The sequence below is a fragment of the Chrysemys picta genome, chromosome 21 (assembly GCF_011386835.1).
Source record: "Chrysemys picta bellii isolate R12L10 chromosome 21, ASM1138683v2, whole genome shotgun sequence".
Lineage (NCBI taxonomy): Eukaryota > Metazoa > Chordata > Testudines > Emydidae > Chrysemys > Chrysemys picta.
Genome location: NC_088811.1, coordinates 16,845,646 through 16,859,991, shown reverse-complemented (window position 1 = coordinate 16,859,991; position 14,346 = coordinate 16,845,646). Strand labels below are relative to the sequence as shown.

General features: G+C 49.8%; 1 protein-coding gene across 2 annotated transcripts in view; it reads left to right on the top strand.

Annotated features, from left to right (window-relative positions):
- Positions 1-4,824: 4,824 nt before the first annotated feature.
- The window catches only part of ARHGEF10L (Rho guanine nucleotide exchange factor 10 like), a 195,690-nt gene continuing 186,168 nt past the window's right edge, over positions 4,825-14,346 (top strand). Inside the window, exon 1 of one of the 2 annotated variants that reach the window (XM_065575085.1) lies at positions 4,825-4,848. The gene's annotated coding sequence lies outside the window, so the exon portion shown is untranslated. Of the gene's footprint in view, positions 4,849-7,919; positions 8,063-14,346 lie in introns of those variants that run through there. The other variant, XM_065575083.1, reaches the window with a different exon arrangement.

The window sequence follows — 14,346 nt, the reverse complement described above, 5'->3', positions numbered from 1 at the left end:
TGAACATTTGCATCCCAATTTTTCTCAGAAATGTGAAAAACAAGAAGTTTCAGTTACTGAAAACCCTCTTTTTTGCTTTTGTTTTTTGCATGTTCAGTTTTTCGAGGAAAACCTGAATCCTTTTGACAATGACCAATTGTTTTGCACCTTCCTCTCAAGCATGCAGTGGTGGCAGAGAGGAGGGGTTCTAGAGGGAGCAGGGGTCTGGCTCATTGTCTTTGAGGCAAGAATTTACTCCAGGGGAAGGGCCAGATTCTGCTCTCAGTTACGCAGGTGTAAATCCAGAATGATTCCACTGGCTTGCCTAGAGGTTCCCTGGATTCACACAGGGGTAACTGTAACAGGATCTTGCCCAGAGATTTTACACTGAACTAAATGATTGGTCAGACCGCAGCCATTTAGCCCTTCGTCCGCTCGGTGCAGTGAGAGACACTCCTCGAAGCTGAACTCACCGCCCCAGGTGCATTTCCCATTCTCCTTTTCCTCTACTGCTTTCATTATTTGGGGGGGCCGGATCCTGATAGAAGCGGAGTTCCTGCAACGGAGGACGTTGCAGCTGCTCAGGTCTTCTCTCCCCTAGGCCTTTTCTAGCTGGTTCTGCAGTGGCATTTTCTTCATTCCCTTTTTCTTCTCTGGCTGCACTGCCACGTCCTTGGCCCCGTTCCCTTCACATACATGGCCCTGGTTCCTATTAACATCCCCTCCCTTCCTATGCCCGCTTTGTCACTGCCCTTGCCTCCGATCTCGCCAACTCCCTAGCTCCATATGCTAGTGCCAGACACCACTGATCCCCAACGTTCCATCCTGGCTTGCGTTAACGGGACGCCGTCCCAACCCCCCTCTTGCCCTCCGGCTAGCCAGAAAGGGGAGCATCGCCCCGCTGCCTTTGGAACAAGAGTTATTAAAGAGTCGAGACTTGGTGAGCTGGAAAAACAACAAGTGAGTTTATTAAGAATTAAGAGATGAACTCGACGGGGCTTAACTGAGCTTGCTAGCACCTACGGGCAGCTCCCGTTTCCCAGTGTACCTACCCTGTTTCCCCGAAAATAAGACAGTGTCTTATATTAATTTTTGCTCCCAAAGATGCGCTAGGTCTTATTTTCAGGGGATGTCTTATTTTTCAATGAAGAAGAATACGGTACACATCGGTGGATGCCTTATTATCGGGGAGGTCTTATTATCGGGGGGATGCCTTATATTACAACGAGAGGCAAAACTGTAAGTAGGCCTTATTTTCGGAGCATGTCTTATTTTCGGGGAAACAGGGTAGCAGCAATCCCTAACACAAGCAGCTTTGCTGGTTCTTCTGCCTTGTTCGCAGCTTCTCTTACAGGCCTCCAGGTTGAGCACACGTAAAAGCAGCGGGAAACCAGCACCACGTGGCCCGCCAGCTGTCCCAGAGCTCCATGGGCCATAGTTTGAGACCCTCTGCATTACATCATCAAAACAAACTCTCATTGGCTGATCAGATGGGAGGGGCAGGATGCTGCTTCCGACGGCCCACCCTTTCATGGGCGTCCATGTCCGACAAGCCCTCTGAGCACCATTACAATAGCACTATCTGCTGCTCTGGTTGGAAAACCAAATGTAATGGCCTGCATCGTGAGTCATCAGGAGGGGCTGAACGGGGCCCTTCAGCTCCTAAAACTCAGCCTTGAGCTAAAACAGTGGTTCTCAAAGTTTTGTCCTGGTGACCCCTTTCACACAGCAAGCCTCTGAGTGTGACCCCCCTTATAAATGAAAAACACTTTTAAATATATTTAACACCATTATAAATGCTGGAGGTGAAGCAGGGTTGGGGTGGAGGCTGACAGCTCGCGACCCCCCCATGTAATAACCTCATGACCCCCTGAGGGGTCCCGACCCCCAGTTTGAGAACCCCTGAGCTAAAAGAGTAACTTCATAACCAGTAGCAGCAGTAGGCTTTTAACCTTTAGGAGTACGTCTACACCAATGTTTCTCAACCTTTTTGATACCAGAGACAAGTTTGCTGCCTTCCGAAACTGTACCAGGGAGATCTCAGGGACTGGTGCTGGTCCACGGACCAGTCGTTGAGATTCCACCCAACTCAGCATAGCAAACCTCTGAGCTAAAAATTGCTGTGTAGGGACTGGGGTGGGCTTCAGAGCCAGAGTTGCACCCCCTACACAGCTGTTTTTGGTGCGGTAGCATGAGCCCGAGTGTGTCAGTTTGGGATCTGAGACTCATTGCTGGTGGCTGGGCAGATGTCCCTAAGCGGGCCAGCCCCGTGTTTTTGGCGATATGTTTATTGTATTTTCAGTTCTATACCTACATCCATTTTGAAGTGAGAGAGACATTACAACCGCCCTCTCTCTCTCTCTGTCACACCCCTTCTCTGTGTGAAGCCCACACACACACACACCCCTTCTGTGTTCACACCCACCCACCCCTTCTGTGTTCACACACACACACACACACACACACCCCTTCTCTGTGTGAAGCCCTGGGGCAGACCTTTGATTGTCCTTTGGTTAGCAACTCCCAGTATCCCTTGTTTATCGAATCGCATTGTGTGCACAATCTCCTGGCAGGGAAGGGGTTAACCACCATTGGCTAAGGGCAGGTCTTCACTACGGGGGGGAGGACGGGGGTCAATTTAAGATACGCAAATTCAGCTACGCGAATAGCGTAGCTGAATTTGACCTATCGGAGCCGACTTACCCCGCTGTGAGGACGGCGGCAAAATCGAGCTCCGCGGCTCCCCGTCGATGGCGCTTACTCCCACCTCCGCTGGTGGAGTAAGAGCGTCGATTCGGGGACCGATTGTCGCGTCCCGACGAGACACGATAATTTGATCCCCGAGAGATCGATTTCTACCCGCCGATTCAGGCGGGTAGTGTAGACCTAGCCTAAGTCAAGGCAAGTCAAGGGATGCAGGTGAAAATCCAGGTGATTTCTCCTCACTGTCATAGCATCAGATCTCCCTGCAGCTTTCCCTCCTCCCCCTCCTCTCAACACATGTGCGGACAGGGACCACATGGGAAGGTAGAGACTAGTGGAGCGGTGCCAGCTGGGTTATAACACTTCATTCTTTGAGGACTGAATCAGCACTTGCTTAATGCTGCTAAAGAATGTACCATAAAGGGGGGGAGGGAGTCCAACCAAATCAAAACAAAATCGCTCTCGCTTGCGCCAAAACATATGAACTTTCTTGGCAAAATGGGCTTTTTTTCATGTCTCCAGGGGCTTAAGCAGCAAGCAGAGCCCCAAATGACTTCCAAAGAGGAAGTCTGAAGGAAATCCTTAACCCTTGAAGGCAATTGCACTCCTGCCCTGGCACTGGATTCGAGATCTGTGCTGATTGCCGCTCTCAGGCGGTCACAGTCTGTGCACTGTGGGGCTGAATCATTTCTGTGTAGAGGAGGTCTGGTTCAGGAAATACTGAAAGCCAAAAATGGGGACTTGGCCAGACATAAGAACATAACACGAGAACATAAGAATGGCTATACTAGGTCAGACCAAAGGTGCATCTAGCCCAGTATCCTGTCTACCGACAGTGGCCAATGCCAGGTGCCCCAGAGGGAGTGAACCTAACAGGTAATGATCAAGTGATCTCTCTCCTGCCATCCATCTCCACCCTCTGACAAACAGAGTCTAGGGACACCATTCCTTACCCGTCCTGGCTAATTACCATTAATGGACTTAACCTCCATGAATTTATCCAGTTCTCTTTTAAACGCTGTTATAGTCCTCGCCTTCACAACCTCCTCAGGCAAGGAGTTCCACAGGTTGACTGTGCGCTGTGTGAAGAAGAACTTCCTTGTATTTGTTTTAAACCTGCTGCCCATTAAACAGCGAGATCATCCTAGAGAAATGAAGGGTTTGACCCTGCAAATCTTGACTCGAGCAAGGAGCCACCACTGAAGTTAATAGGAATACCTGGTGGGAAAAGGTTTGACAGGATCGGGCCTTAAGTGTTTAGATGGGCCTGGAGATTGTTGGCCCAGACCCTTGAAGATATTTAGGTTCCTAACTCCCCTGTTAGGATCTGGGCCTTACTCTGTAGATCAAGGCTTACCAGGCAACGTTCCAGCTGTTACTGTTACCAGCCCCATGTCCAGTATGGGCAGATGTTTATGTTCACTGCTTTAAATGTGTCGCTCGTATTTAAAGCTCTTTGATGCATCGCTTGGATGATATTAAATTTCTCTGCGGATGCCAGTTTACTTGCATTGTTCCAACTGATCTGCCTTATGGGTCCGTCATGTCAGGTGATCTGATGACTAACGAGGTCCACCCCACCATGGGGCCTGGAAGCCTCGAAAGCTCCAGCTGCAGGAGGAGCGCTATGAGCAAATGATCTTTACCCCCTTTCATTGTTTATTTTAAATAATGTGGAAAGAGCACCTGGGTGTGGGCCAAGTCAATCAGGTTTCTTTGCAATTCAGGGTGAGCCTGTTACAGAACAGTTTGTTCAGCCTTTTTCCTCACACACTGGAACTGGCAGGCTCTCGGGGCTTCTGGTTGCCAAGCTGGGAAGCCTAGGCCCTGAGAGCCCACGCTGCAGCCATGGCTTCCAGACCCCTGGCCCTTCTGTCAGGGTTTGTTCCTGGGGAAGTCAATGTCTGTTCATTCAGATCAGTGAAAACATCTCCATGTTCCCGGTCGAGAGACGTGGGCGCCTGCTGGAGGCTATAGCACTTGCTGTATGATAGAGGTGCTCCAAGTACACCTGGTGGTGGGCAGGAGAAGGGGGGACAGCTGGTGCTGTCATGGAGCAGTCATGCATATCGGTCAGAGCTGAAGTCAGCAACCAAAAACAGCACCGAGGATCAGAACCAGAGTCGGGAAGCAAGGCTAGGACCCAGGCACCGGAGCAATCACAAGGTCAGGAATAAGTAGCCAGTGCCTTCTACTGCTGCTGAGCTTAAATGCAGCCCTATAGGTCCTTGCAGCCTATAGGATGGGATGGCCAATCAGGTGATGCTAATAGCAGCCCAGCTGGGCTCATTAACTGGCCCGAGGGCTGAGCTGAGTAGCCTCAGGCTCAGGTGAAGGAGTGTAGGCCCAGAGTTCCTGACAGATGCAATGCTGGCCACACATCCCTTTTTAGCTGCCAATAATAAAGAGGGTCTGTGTTAACAGGCACTGGCCTCAGCTCTTGGGACCCGCTGCTACCTGTGCACTCTGTGATTGTGTTCCAGGTATTTCAGCATCCGTGAATTCCGCCTTTTGGGGCCAGGGCCCAGACTGACCCTATGTCTGCATAGCTGGCAAATGGCCTGGGTACTGTCCCCAGGAGGATCAACTCTGACAGGCTGCCAGACCCAGGGAGAAGTCTGGTTAATGCGTTCTGCGGGTGGGGATTGGAGGATTGGTGCTGGTGACAGTTGCAGCTGAGAGAAATGCCGTCGGGGAGCTCTGTCTTTCCCCCAGGTGTTCCCACCAAACCCATGTCCAGCAGAGATGGAGGTAGTGACCTCCCCCCACTACCTGGGAGCCATGGTTAACAACCACTTCCTTCCTAGAACTGAAATAGTAGAGCAAAGTGTTAAAAGTTGATGGTCTCTGGGCATTTGCCTGCTTGGACCAGCCTCTAGACAGAAGAGAAGAAACCTTGTGTAGATGGAGCGGTGCTAAGCTCCGCCTCCTCCTCATTGCTTATATCACCACCTTCTTCACCCTGACTGTGCCCTGGGGTACGTACAACCGCACTCCTGAGGACCTGACTGCCTATGGCCAGGTGGATTCTGCTGGCTCCTCCTCATGGCAACCTGGTTCCCCTCCCTTCGCTTCCTGGGGTTTTTCAAAGGCTCATAACTTGACCCAGCATGTGTGGATTTTCACAGGGATGACAAAAGGCCTCTCCCTGACACAAAGGGCACTTCCCTGCCATATTTCAAGTCCCTGCTCCAAAGCATGGGGGAGCCAGAGCTTCTCAAAGAAAAGGTCACCGGAATATTTTAACATGGGCAAAACAACGTATTTTTCCCAAGCCTCGTTCTCCGAAACAGCCGAACTGTTTGGGCTGAAATTTTCCAAAGCCATTCGGTGTGAGGCAGACACGTGGCATGGACAATTTCAGCCCCAATGGGTAAAGCTTGGCAAAGAGATGAACAGAAAAGAGGGACTTGTGCTGGGAAGTATCAGGCAACCTTAATAACAGGCTGTGCTGTAATGGGTGATTTTTTTTTTCCTGCAGCCTGTTCGTTATGAGCTTTTTGTTTTGTTTTGTTCTGGTTGGGGTGGTGTCTTAACTACGTCCTAGTTTCACAAAACTCTGGTCTAATTAAAATCAAAAGTGTCTTAAGCCAAGAATTTAGTGAGTATTAGGAGGGCCCTACAGCCTTAGAGATATTTCTTAGAGACAGTATGGCCTAGTGGGCAGTGCACTGTGTCATAGGAGACTTGGGATCTAGTCCCATTCTGCTGAGTGGCTGTAAGCCAGTCATTTTCCCTGCCTGTGCCACAGGCTATGTCTACACTACCACTTACGTTGCTCAGGGGTGTGAATATTCCACCCCCGAGCGACATAAGTTATACTGACATAAGCACTCGTGTGCGCAGTGCTATGTTGGCGAGAGCTTTTCCCACAGGCGTAGCTACCACTGCTCATTGGGGGTGGATTAATTATGTTGACGGGAGAGCTGTCTCTCATTGGTACATATGGGAGCGATCTTAAAGCGGCGTAGCTTCATCGGTACAGCTGCACCACCGTAAGCTCTCCAGTGTAGACGTAGCCTCAGTTTCCCCATTGCTCTACCCCTTGGACCGCATGGCCCTGTTTAAAGCTACTGCTCCAACGTCCTTCAAGAGGAAAGGCAGAAGAGGTCATTTAAAGCAATTTCTTCCAAAATAAGTGTGGAAGGCCCCAGTCCCGCAATGGGCTCTGTGCACGTTGAGTCCAATTGACTCCAATAGGTCTCTGCATGGGTCCCAGGCAAGGCCGCCGAGAGCGGGTTCAGGCCCCCGTGAAAAAAATTTTTCGGGCCCCCCAGCAAGGGCGGACCGGCTAAACAGGGCTGACGAGGGGGGGGAAGCCGGGGAAGCCGGGCCCACTTCCAGACCGCCAGGACCCAGTAATTTGTACCGGCTTCCCCCCCTTCTCGTCGGCCCAGGTCTCAGGTGCTGCCCATTCAAATCTCATTGGAGAATCAGGGCCTGCGTTAGCTTGTCTAGGCAGTGGGCTAGATTTGTCCTCGTTGGGGGGTGTCTGTGGAGGGGGAGGGAAGAGCTCCCTGCTGCTCCCAAACACTGAGGTATCCAAAATAGGGTGATCAGATGAGAGGAAGAAAATATTGGGACACATGGGGGAGGCCGCCGGTGGAGCAAAAAAAACTACCAAAAAACCGGAGTGCTGGCCGGCGGAGCAAAAAGAAAAAAAACGGCAGTGCGAAATATCAGGACAAACATCGGTCGGGACGTGGGAAAAACGCCTAAATATCGGGACACCTTCTGGTCACCCGAATCCAAAATCACTGGTACTTTTAAGAACGTTGGCCTTCTTTGACCCCTATAGCTAGCACTCACCTCTTGCACCGGGCAATGCGCAGTTCAAAGCTGCTACAGTGGTTTTAATTATTAGTGTGTACGCGTGTGGGAGGCTTCTCCAGGGGCCCTTGATGAAGGGGACCCAGGCTCATTGTCCTCCGCAAACAGCCTTCCTTGCTGGTAACAGACACCGAAGGCAGACGTTAGCCCTTGGTGCATTCTAATCCTGACTTGGGTTCTGCAGCTGGCAGTGAAGGAGGAAGGATCTCTGCCTCTAGGCATCCGTTAGGTCGTGCCAGGGCAGCTTTAATTCCCAGGTCTTTCCTAGCCCTAAGTCACTGGCTGACTCAGAGAGCCCAGCCCGTGCTGAGCCAGTAGTAGTCACTCCGGAGACAGGTAATGCCCATATCTGTAGGTTCTCTGCTCCTCCTGCAAGTGTCTGGCTAATTTCCAGACTCCGCTGCATCCCTGAACTGCCAGAGCTGGGAGGAAGAGACGAGACCTCAGAGAAACCAAACCAGTATCGTACACAGGAGTGAAGTCAGCTTTGGCTGCAGTACCAGAGGGCTCGCTTCTTCGAAGGGCAAGCGGAGGATTTGAAAGGAACCAAGTAAGCTTTTTACTGTCTGCCTTCCCAGGCAGAGCGGATCTGTGGCACTGCGCTTGGCTGAGCATGTTGTGTGGTCGAGAGGAGCTTGATGAAATCTGGTTTGAGGTGGTTTGGCTGGTGTATCAAAGGATCAGAGCGAGGGAACCTCCTGTGGGAAGTTTTTTTTTTTTTAGGAAATTGTATTGCTTTGACTAGACTGGGTCCAACTGCCCTATATGGACGCAGTTATATCAGTAAAATAATAGTGCCTACCCTTCCTATAGCGCTTTTCATCAGCGCATGCCAAAGTGCTTTACAAGGAGGTCAGGATCCCTACTTCCATTTTACACATTGGGAAAACTGTGGCACAGAGCGGGGAAGTGACTTGCCCAAGGTCATTCAGCAGGTCAGTGGCAGAGCTGGAATAGAACCCAGGTCTCCAGTCTAGTGCGCTATCCTCTAGTCCTCACTGCTCTTCCCATGTAGAAAGGGGGATAAGCTATACCTGAAGCTTATAATCTACTGAGTGCATTCATCCTGTTTGTATGAATGTATCATTCTTGTATCTGAAACTAGTAGGAATATGAAGTATTACTCTGAGGTCCTATTGTAAGTATGCAAAGTGTGGGCCATTAATGGTGGTTTAGAATCTTGATGGCTCCCATTGACTAGGACAAGTGGTTGTAGATGGCTCTGTTTACTTGCAAATCTTCCTGGGTGCATGTGGGCCAGCCCTGGAAGAACGAAGGCTGGGATCTCTCAGGACATGTGACCATGTCACAGGGTACTGGAATCCATCTTAAATCTGGTACCTTTCCATTTAGAAGGAGGGGTGGGGACCCAGAGAGATAAAAGATTCCTGCCTTATGCGAAAGCTATAAAAGGAGGAGGAACAGAACAAAGGGGGTTGCAGTCAGGTGGAAAGCAGGGGTTTTCTCATAAGATGTCTGCTGGAACTAACAAGGACTATACCGGGGAAAGGATTGGGCCCAGACTAGGAAGGAGTCTAGTCTGTGAAAGAAGCTTATTGGAACATCTCTGAGGGTGAGATATTACCTGTATCAGTTTCTTAACGTATTAGGTTTAGACTTGCGTGTTTTGTTTTATTTTACTTTGTTCTGTCTGTTATTACTTGGAACCACTTAAACTATACTTGTTATACTTAATAAAATCACTTTTGTTTATTAATTAACCCAGAGTAAGTGATTAATACCTGGAGGAGCAAACAGCTGTGCATATCTCTCTAACAGTGCTATAGCGGGGGCACAATTTATGAGTCTGCCCTGTATAAGCTTTATACATAGTAAAACTGATTTATTTGGGGTTTGGATCCCATTGGGAACTGGATGTCTGGGTGCTGGAGGTAGGTGACCTGCTGAGCAGTTTTTGGTTAAAACCTGCAGCTTTGGGGGCGTGCACCAGACCTGGGTCTGTGTTGCAGCAGGCTAGCATGTCTGGCTCAGCAAGGCAGGGTTCTGCAGTCCCGAGTTGGCAGGGAAAATGGGCTCAGAGGTAAATTCAGCATGTCAGGTGACAGTCCCTAGGGGGTCTCTCTGACTGAACCCATCACCGGCAGTTCCATAGCCCCGGCACCTCTGGGCTTGGCAGTTCATAGCCCTGGCACATTTGGGCTTGTTGCATCAGTTATGAATGTAAAAAAAATTGCTTGAACCCCAGCATATCTTTCATTACAAATTAAGCACTGGCTGCCACTCTCCCGAGTGGTCACTCTTAGACTGGTTCAAGTGCACTAAGGAATCGACCTGTGCTCCGTTGATAGAAGTCACTCTGAAGCTGAGTAAAGCAGGGTGGTACTGAGTTCACGACATTTACTTGCAACGGTGCAACGTGACAAGACCTGACTCGTGGACTGTGCGTTCTCTTTGAGTGGATGAACGCAGACACCCGCTCTCCTCCTTACTCATCCTGTGTTGCTGGCACAAGGAAACAAAACCAGAACCAGAACGCAGGAGGAAAGGTTCCTCTCCACGGAAATGCAAGCCTGGGAGACAATGAGAGAAGGAAGAGTGGCCCGGGCTGTGCTCAGACTTTTTCTCCAGGGATCAGCCCTTTGGCTTGAATCCTTTGTGCTCTGGTCCCAAGCTTAGCCCTTTGCTGCTGTGTTAAACACTTGTAACATTTCCCCCGAGTCACTCGGAGTTGTGGCTCACTCTGGAATCCTCAATGTTCCTCCTTCTCAGAATGAGCAAAGGAAACAAAATCAAGTACAAAGGCCCAACTGTGTCTCTCTGCAGGGTCTGACTGGTTCCTACTCAAACCACTGGGAGTTACTGGTATCAAGTGCTGGGAGATTGGTTGTGATTTGACCCCATTCTGCAGTTAGTCAGGCTGGCTAAGGTTTCCTTGGGGAGGTAGATGCTGTTAATATGAAGAGAGTATAACAGCTTTGTCATTTAAATCCCTGGCAGAGTTTGATTGATTTATGTGAATAAAAGAAAATCAGTGAAGAAAATGGTAAAAAAAAATTAAAATAAAAAAAAAAACCCGTTCCAGACTGTCTGTCTCTTATATGCACATTCCCATGATATCAGCCCTTGTGATTTTATTGTGAGTCTTGTCATGTTTGCTCTTCGGGAGGTAGTGTGTACTAGTGGCTAGCACTTTGGACGGGGCTGTAGGAGGTCTGGGTTCTATTCCTGGTTCCGCTGCTGGGTGACCTTAGGCAAGTTGCTTTTCCCCTGGCTGTGCCTCCGTTTCCCCATCTGTAAAATGGGGATAAAGATTCTGACCACCTTCTGTAAAGCACTTGGAGATCTACAGATGACAAGTGCTATAGAAGAGCTAGGGGTTGTTATTTATTAATAAAGCCCCAGCAGCTGGAGTCATGTGATTAGATTCTATGATTCTAAAATTCTTGTATTTCATTAAAAAAGTAGTAAGTTTCCAGCCCTCCTGGTTGCAGAGAAAAGCTTTAAAATAACCAGAAATCACAAGGCAAGGCCCCCAAATTATGAAATTGTCTTAAAAATAATGATGAGATTCAAATAATAATAATAATATTGGGTTGTTTGTTTGTTTGTTTTTGCTTTGTGGCTTTTGAGCCTTTGGGTGGGGTGTGTGTGTGTCACATTTTCAAGCTTTTCTCTGCAGGCACAAAATCTAGAAATGTCCCTTTTCTTTCTTGCTGTCACCTGGCTCCAGGAGCTAGAGCTGTAGTAAAAACAGCAAATAATGCGAGACTTGCAATGAAATCACAAGAGCTGGCAACACCGCGAAGGTGGGACAATACTGAAGCACTACCAGCCCCATTCGTGCAGTTGGATCCGTGTGGCTAGAACCGTACACATGTGTGGCCATCTGTTGCCTCCGGTGGGATGTCACGCGGGCTTTAGGGTTTGCCTGTGTGGATCTGATTGCAGGTTTGGGGCACTGGAAGGTAAGAGCAAGAGGCAATCTAACAACTCAGGCAGATGACATATCCCCAAGGCATTGGTCCTTTTGTGGGTAGAGCACCCAGAAGGTAATCGTGCGGTGCTAATTTGATGGACGCTCCTTTGGTGGTGGTGGTTTTTTTTTTTTTTTAAAGTATGTGGATCTTGCTAGGGTGTTGCTATAATATGATCCCATTCCCAAGGGCCCTTAGATTTAGCTGGGGCTGTCTGTCTGGTTTATCTGGTTCGTTAGGAAATAATTGACGAAGTGTTTTTTTTATAAGCCAAGCTGGGCGGAGGTGGCATCATGAATTACCTTCTTATGACAGAGGTCTGACAGGCAGAACGCTGGGTGTGACTGGTCAGAAGCTAGCGCTGTGTGGGATCACAACTGCACAGCAGGGTAATTTCCAGCAGCCTCTGGTTATGGGCAGAGATGTGACTGGCAAGGAAAGCCCCGCAGAACCCTTCTGAACAAGCACTTATTAAACGAGGTCCACAGAACTGAGCAAAAACCTTACTGGCTACAGCCCATCAGTGAGTGTGCGTGCGTCTCTCCGTTGCGCACGTGTTCTTAGCGCATGAAAACAGTCTAATGAAGTAACGTGGCTTTGCACCACTGCCTCCTGCTGGAGGGAATCGGGACAGTTTAGCTATGTATCATAGCCACTATACTTCTAAAAGATCATGGGGATTCTCCTTTGGCTTAAGTGATGGGGTCCGTTGGGAGGAGGAAGATGTGAGTTCTGTCCCTGCTGCTGACCATGCAGTTTTATGTGATGGCGACTGGGGTAAAGCACAGTGACAAGGCAGGTCCTTAGGGGTCTTGGATACTGATACAATATACAGTGTTAACAACCAGTATGGTAGGTGCCCTGCTTTAATAGCATGGGGTGGTGCCTAGAGGCCAGCCAGGTCAGGCCCCACTGAGCTTGGCGCTGTACAAACACACAGGAAAGGACAGGCTCTGCCCCAAAGACGTAACAGTCTAGAAGACACGACGTGACAGGTGGGCGTGGGTGGGTCGGGGCGACAGTGGGGGAGACAGAAATAACAGGGTGGGTGAAGTGCTTAGCAGAAGCATGGTTTAAACATATACACCTTAACCCCGAAAGAGCCCATAAATGAGCTAGGATGGTCTTGTGGTTAAGGCACTGAACTAGGACTTTGCTGATCTGGGTTCTACTTATGACTTAGCCACCGTCTCTTTATGTGACCTTGGGCAAGTCATTTAATCTCTCTGGGCCTGAGTTCCCCGTCTGTGAACTGGGGATAATTGTCCTGCCCTCTCTCGGAGGGGCATTTTCAGGATAAATCCTTTCATGTTGGTGACACGCTCGGATCCTCTGGGGGAAGGCGAGACATAGTGTAGGCCAAAAGCCCCATGGGAAAAAATGGTCTCAAGTAAAATTGTACTCCCTTTTGCTTTTTTTGCCTTATACTCCATTTTGCTAGCTTTGAGTTAGTAAGAAGAAATTGTAGCCTTGAATTAGTAAGAAGAAATTGTTCTGAGTTTATTTTTTGCTGATTATGTTAATATTTGTTCTTAGAAGAATAAAAGTTTTATGGCTGTAATTGCCTTACTTACTGTTTGGTGTGAGTAAAGACTGTCTGGTAATTAACTGAGAAAGGACAGCCTGCCAGCTAGGCCAGCTGGTCAAGAAGGGAGTGGAGGAGTCACGAGGTGCCAACTTTCACCCAATGGCAGATCGACAATCCTAAAGCAAAGGCAGACACGCCAAGGACAAAATAAGAAGTTAAGCCAAAAAAAACAAATAAAAAACAGCTGCAAATCTTCCCGGCAGGAGTGAAAGTAACATGGATGATTTACCGGTATGAGCCGGCCCCTGGCAGGGGCGGGGCTGGAGGGGGGTCAGCATCCCAGCCGCGATTTAAAAGCGATTTAAAGAGCTCATATGTGGGGGGGGGAAAGGGGCAGGGACCCGGCAGGGCCACCAACGGGGGGCGCAAAAGGGGCAGCGACGTTAAAGTGCTGCCGTGGCAACAGGGCCAGCTCTAACTTTTTTGCTGCCCCAAGCAAAAATAAAAGAGCGCCGCCCCGCTGAAACACCCCCCCCCCCATCGCCACCCCGCTGAAACAACAACAACAACAACAAAAAACCCTCGAGCGCCGCCCCGCCGAACCAAAAAAAACCCACCTGAGTTCCACTGAAACGCGCCCCCCCCCCCCAGTGCCACACCACGCCGCTGAAACACAAACAACCCACCCCCCCGAGCGCCGCCCGGCCGAAACAAAAAAAAAAAAAAAAAAACCCGAGCGCCCCCTGCCACCCCAAGATTGGCCGCCCCTTACAAGGTGCCGTCCCAAGCACGTGCTTGGTCGGCTGGTGCCTGGAGCCGGCCCTGCGCGGCAGCACTTCAGTCATCTGCGTACGGGACGGGACCGGTGGCCACTTTTTACTGGTACGCTGTACCAGCCCGTACCGGCCCTTCCTGGCATCTTCTACCCCGTCCCCAATGCTGGGCCCCCAGAACTCTGGCTTCCGCTGACAAGCCCGAGCTCACGCGTTACCAAGACAAGGTAGCCGTGGGACAGCAGATCAGAGATGGGTGGGTCTGGGGACTGTGAGGGATGGTGGGTGTGACGGGTTGGGTCACAGAAACCCCCTTGGGACTGCCACCTGATGTGCCTAGACTACTTCTGAGCCCATATTCCCTGTCAGCTTGGGACTTCAGTGCCTTGTCTGAGCCAGACATGTTTGCCGGCTGCAAACACAGATCCAACTCTGAACCACGTCTCCCACAAGCTGCAGGCTTAACTGAAAACAGCTTAAGAAGTGTTCCTGTCTCTATCACTCAGATACCCACTCCCAATGGGGTCCAACCCCCAAATAAATCCGTTTTACCCTGTATGAGGCTTATACAGGGTAAACTAATAAATTGTTCGCCCTC